The sequence below is a fragment of the Scyliorhinus torazame genome, chromosome 11, assembly GCF_047496885.1.
Source record: "Scyliorhinus torazame isolate Kashiwa2021f chromosome 11, sScyTor2.1, whole genome shotgun sequence".
Classification (NCBI taxonomy): Eukaryota; Metazoa; Chordata; class Chondrichthyes; order Carcharhiniformes; family Scyliorhinidae; genus Scyliorhinus; species Scyliorhinus torazame.
The window spans coordinates 244441464-244447463 of NC_092717.1; the positions used below are offsets into that span (position 1 = coordinate 244441464).

At 52.4% G+C, this 6000-nt stretch overlaps 1 protein-coding gene across 4 annotated transcripts in view; it reads right to left on the reverse strand.

Annotated features, from left to right (window-relative positions):
- Positions 1-5638, reverse strand: part of LOC140385888 (protein SSXT-like) — a 118258-nt gene extending 112620 nt beyond the window's left edge. The window contains exon 1 of one of the 4 annotated variants that reach the window (XM_072468502.1): positions 5495-5638. The gene's annotated coding sequence lies outside the window, so the exon portion shown is untranslated. The remainder of the gene's footprint in view (positions 1-5494) is intronic. The other 3 variants (XM_072468504.1, XM_072468505.1, XM_072468503.1) reach the window with 3 other exon arrangements.
- Positions 5639-6000: the final 362 nt, after the last annotated feature.

Below are 6000 nucleotides of genomic sequence, written 5' to 3' on the forward strand. Positions count from 1 at the left end.
CAGTGAGGAGAGTGAATCGCCTCCCGGCCAGGTAATGCCTCCAATGTCGCACAGCTTCTACGATGGCTTGGGCTTCCTTTTCGACGGAGGAGTGTCGAATTTCAGAGCCCTGGCGGGTACGGGAGAAGAAAGCCACGGACCTGCCCGCCTGGTTGAGGGAAGCGGCCAGAGCAAAGTCCGACACATCGCTCTCCACCTGGAACGGAATGGACACGTCTACTGCGTGCATCGCGGCTTTGGCAATATCTGCCTTGATGCAGTTGAAGGCCAGTCGGGCCTCAGTCGTCAGGGGAAAAGGGTGGATTTAATAAGTGGACGGACCTTATCTGCATAATTGGGGACCCACTGAGCATAGTAGGAGAAGAACCCCAGGCATCTCTTCAGGGCCTTGGGGAAGTGGGGGAGGGGAAGTTCCAGGAGGGAGCGCATGCAGTCGGGGTCGGGCCCGAGGACTTCATTTTCCACAATGTAGCCAAGGATGGCTAGGCGGGCTGTGCGGAAAACACATTTCTCCTTATTGTATATGAGGTTAAGGAACTTGGCGGTGTGGAGGAATTTATGGAGGTTGGCGTCATGGTCCTGCTGGTCATGGCCGCAGATGGTGACATTATCCAGATACGGTAACGTGGCCCGCAGCCCGCACTGGTCAACCATTCGGTCCATCTCCTGTTGGAAGACCGAGACCCCATAGGTGATGTCAAAGGGGACCCTGAGGAAGTGGTCGAAGACAGTGTATTGGTGGTCCTCCGTTAGATAGGGAGCCAGTGATACGCGGACTTCAAATCGATGGTGGAGAAGACCCGGTACTGCACAATCTGATTGACCATGTCAGATATGCGGGGGAGGGGTACGCATCGAGCTGCGTGTACCGGTTGATGGTCTGACTGTAGTCGATGACCATCCGGTGCTTCTCCCCAGTTTTGACGACCACCACTTGGGCTCTCCAGGGGCTAGTACTGGCCTCAATGACCCCTTCCCGCAGGAGTCGCTGGACGTCTGACCTGATAAAGGCCTTGTCCTGAGCACTGTATCGTCTGCTCCGAGTAGCGACGGGCTTACAGTCCGGGATTAGGTTGGCGAAGAGCGGGGGTGGGGCGACTTTAGGGGTCGATAGGCTACCTACGGTGAGGGGTGGCAGGGGCCCATCGAACTCCAGGGTAAGACTTTTGAGGTGGCACTGGAAGTCAAGACCTAGTAGCATGGCAGCGCAGAGTTGTGGGTGGACATAGAGTTTGAACCCTTTGAACTCAATGCCCCGTACCGTAAGGGTTTCAACACAATACCCATGGACTTCCACGGAATGAGATTCGGAAGCCAGGGAGATTTTCTGGGTCATGGGCAAGATTGGGAGGGAGCAGCGCCGTACCGTATCTGGGTGAATGAAACTATCCGTGCTCCCGGAGTTGAACAGGTGGGTCGTCTCGTGACCGTTGATCGGGACTGCCATCATGGATTTGGCGAGGTGATGAGGTAGAGGGTGATGGAGGCGGTCTTCGGAAGGTGGGCGGGCCGATTGGATGAGCAGGGGTTCTTGGAGGTGGCGGGCCGAAGTAAAGTTGGTGGCCCCCGCGGGTCGCACGTGGCGGGTGGTGTCGAAGATGGCGACCAAGATGGCAGCCCCCACGGGTCGCACGTGGCGACCAAGATGGCGACCCCCACGTGGTGGGTGGTGTTGAAGAAGGCGGCCCCCACAAGTTACACGCAGCGCTGCTGGGCTTACGAACAGATCGGGACTGGCAGACTTGAGGGAAGTGGGCCTTTTTACCACACCCGTTGCAGATCGCGCTCCTCGCTGGGCCGCGTTGCCTGGGGTTCTTACCCTGGCCACAGCAGTAGTATTTTGGGCCCCCAGGATTGGCAGGTTGCTGCACGGCACAGGCTTGCAGCGCCCCCGGGTCGGGTGATGGTGGTGCCCAGGGTGTCCACGAGGGTGCCGCGTGGTCGGAGGTGCAGGCATCCAAGTTGCGGAAGGCCACTTCTAATGAGTCCGAAATCCGTACTGTTCCTTGGAGGTCAAGTGAACCCCCTTCTAGCAGGCGCTGGCAGATGTAATTCGATTTTATGCCTGCGGCATAGGCGTCCCGGATCAGCAGCTGCGTGCTCGGCAGCCGATACTGCCTTACAACTGCAGTTGCGGCCGAGTACCCGCAATGCGCGCAGAAATCCGGCTTGCGATTCTCCGGGTCGCTGTCGCCTCGTGGCAAGGAGATGCCGAGCATACACCTCGTTGACTCCATTAACATACTGTCCTTTCAACAGCGTTATCGCATCTTCGTGCGAGTCAGTGTCCCTGATGTGTAGGAGGGAGGGTTTCCATTATCTGGACCACTGGGAGCTCTTCCGGGGCAGGTGTGACCTGTATCAGAAGGACGGGTTGCATCTAAACCGGAGAGGCATAAATATCCTGGCCGCGAGGTTTGCTAGTGTCACACGGGAGGGTTTAAACTAGTATGGCAGGGGGGTGGGCACGGAAGCAATAGGTCAGAAGGTGAGAGCATTGAGGGAGAACTAGGGAATAGGGACAGTGGGGCTCTGAGGCAGAGCAGACGGGGAGAAGTTGCTGAACACAGCGGGTCTGGTGGCCTGAAGTGCATATGTTTTAATGCAAGAAATATTACGGGTAAGGCAGATGAACTTAGAGCTTGGATTAGTACTTGGAACTATGATGTTGTTGCCATTACAGAGACCTGGTTGAGGGAAGGGCAGGATTGGCAGCTAAACGTTCCAGGATTTAGATGTTTCAGGCGGGATAGAGGGGGATGTAAAAGGGGAGGCGGAGTTGCGCTACTTGTTCGGGAGAATATCACAGCTGTACTGCGAGAGGACACCTCAGAGGGCAGTGAGGCTATATGGGTAGAGATCAGGAATAAGAAGGGTGCAGTCACAATGTTGGGGGTATACTACAGGCCTCCCAACAGCCAGCGGGAGATAGAGGAGCAGATAGGTAGACAGATTTTGGAAAAGAGTAAAAACAACAGGGTTGTGGTGATGGGGGACTTCAACTTCCCCAATATTGACTGGGACTCACTTAGTGCCAGGGGCTTAGACGGGGCGGAGTTTGTAAGGAGCATCCAGGAGGGCTTCTTAAAACAATATGTAAACAGTCCAACTAGGGAAGGGGCGGTACTGGACCTGGTATTGGGGAATGAGCCCGGCCAGTTGGTAGATGTTTCAGTAGGGGAGCATTTCGGTAACAGTGACCACAATTCAGTAAGTTTTAAAGTACTGGTGGACAAGGATAAGAGTGGTCCGAGGATGAATGTGCTAAATTGGGGGAAGGCTAATTATAACAATATTAGGCGGGAACTGAAGAACATAGATTGGGGGCGGATGTTTGAGGGCAAATCAACATCTGACATGTGGGAGGCTTTCAAGTGGCAGTTGAAAGGAATACAGGACCGGCATGTTCCTGTGAGGAAGAAAGATAAATACGGCAATTTTCGGGAACCTTGGATGACGAGTGATATTGTAGGCCTCGTCAAAAAGAAAAAGGAGGCATTTGTCAGGGCTAAAAGGCTGGGAACAGACGAAGCCTGTGTGGCATATAAGGAAAGTAGGAAGGAACTTAAGCAAGGAGTCAGGAGGGCTAGAAGGGGTCACGAAAAGTCATTAGCAAATAGGGTTAAGGAAAATCCCAAGGCTTTTTACATGTACATAAAAAGCAAGAGGGTAGCCAGGGAAAGGGTTGGCCCACTGAAGGATAGGCAAGGGAAGCTATGTGTGGAGCCAGAGGAAATGGGCGAGGTACTAAATGAATACTTTGCATCAGTATTCACCAAAGAGAAGGAATTGGTAGATGTTGAGTCTGGAGAAGGGGGTGTAGATAGCCTGGGTCACATTGTGATCCAAAAAGACGAGGTGTTGGGTGTCTTAAAAAATATTAAGGTAGATAAGTCCCCAGGGCCTGATGGGATCTACCCCAGAATACTGAAGGAGGCTGGAGAGGAAATTGCTGAGGCCTTGGCAGAAATCTTTGGATCCTCGCTGTCTTCAGGGGATGTCCCGGAGGACTGGAGAATAGCCAATGTTGTTCCTCTGTTTAAGAAGGGTAGCAAGGATAATCCCGGGAACTACAGGCCGGTGAGCCTTACGTCAGTGGTAGGGAAATTACTGGAGAGAATTCTTAGAGACAGGATCTACTCCCATTTGGAAGCAAATGGACGTATTAGTGAGAGGCAGCACGGTTTTGTGAAGGGGAGGTCGTGTCTCACTAACTTGATAGAGTTTTTCGAGGAGGTCACTAAGATGATTGATGCAGGTAGGGCAGTAGATGTTGTCTATATGGACTTCAGTAAGGCCTTTGACAAGGTCCCTCATGGTAGACTAGTACAAAAGGTGAAGTCACACGGGATCAGGGGTGAACTGGCAAGGTGGATACAGAACTGGCTAGGCCATAGAAGGCAGAGGGTAGCAATGGAGGGATGCTTTTCTAATTGGAGGGCTGTGACCAGTGGTGTTCCACAGGGATCAGTGCTGGGACCTTTGCTCTTTGTAGTATATATAAATGATTTGGAGGAAAATGTAACTGGTCTGATTAGTAAGTTTGCAGACGACACAAAGGTTGGCGGAATTGCGGATAGCGATGAGGACTGTCTGAGGATACAGCAGGATTTAGATTGTCTGGAGACTTGGGCGGAGAGATGGCAGATGGAGTTTAATCCGGACAAATGTGAGGTAATGCATTTTGGAAGGTCTAATGCAGGTAGGGAATATACAGTGAATGGTAGAACCCTCAAGAGTATTGAAAGTCAAAGAGATCTAGGAGTACAGGTCCACAGGTCATTGAAAGGGGCAACACAGGTGGAGAAGGTAGTCAAGAAGGCATACGGCATGCTTGCCTTCATTGGCCGGGGCATTGAGTATAAGAATTGGCAAGTCATGTTGCAGCTGTATAGAACCTTAGTTAGGCCACACTTGGAGTATAGTGTTCAATTCTGGTCGCCACACTACCAGAAGGATGTGGAGGCTTTAGAGAGGGTGCAGAAGAGATTTACCAGAATGTTGCCTGGTATGGAGGGCATTAGCTATGAGGAGCGGTTGAATAAACTCGGTTTGTTCTCACTGGAACGAAGGAGGTTGAGGGGCGACCTGATAGAGGTATACAAAATTATGAGGGGCATAGACAGAGTGGATAGTCAGAGGCTTTTCCCCAGGGTAGAGGGGTCAATTACTAGGGGGCATAGGTTTAAGGTGAGAGGGGCAAGGTTTAGAGTAGATGTACGAGGCAAGTTTTTTACGCAGAGGGTAGTGGGTACCTGGAACTCGCTACCGGAGGAGGAAGTGGAAGCAGGGACGATAGGGACATTTAAGGGGCATCTTGACAAATATATGAATAGGATGGGAATAGAAGGATACGGACCCAGGAAGTGTAGAAGATTGTAGTTTAGTCGGGCAGTATGGTCGGCACGGGCTTGGAGGGCCGAAGGGCCTGTTCCTGTGCTGTACATTTCTTTGTTCTTTGTTCTTTGATGATAAGGACTACTTGCGGGCTCACCCGGGAATTGAGGATTCGCGGCTTGTGGGTCTCGGCGACGGCGATCGCCGGAGGACTCAACGTACGATTCGAAGCAGCGTGGCCAGTGTTCAAACGTAATAGTGCGTCGGCTGCTTGGGGGTCTAGCTCCAGGCGATCAGGTTTTAGCGATGGATCCATCTGGAAATTTTAAGCTGATTAAATTGATGTACCATCAATGACGACAGACGAGGAGTCGGGAGAAAAACTGTGGCTTTAATCAGCTTAACGACACCTGCTGGCAGCCGGTCCCAGAATGAGGGCAGGGCTGGAGGCTGGCCACCTTTATACATGAGGCCGAGGGGAGGAGTCACAGGCGGAGCCAGCAGGGACAAGCCCAGGCATGTAACAATACAATACAGTGGTTTACCACATTCATCACTCTCGGAATGAAGGAATTCCTCCTCATCTCGGTCTGGAGATGTGTCTCATTCTGAGGCTGTCTCTCTTGGTTCCAGACCCCCCCACCCCCCCACCCCCACAGACAG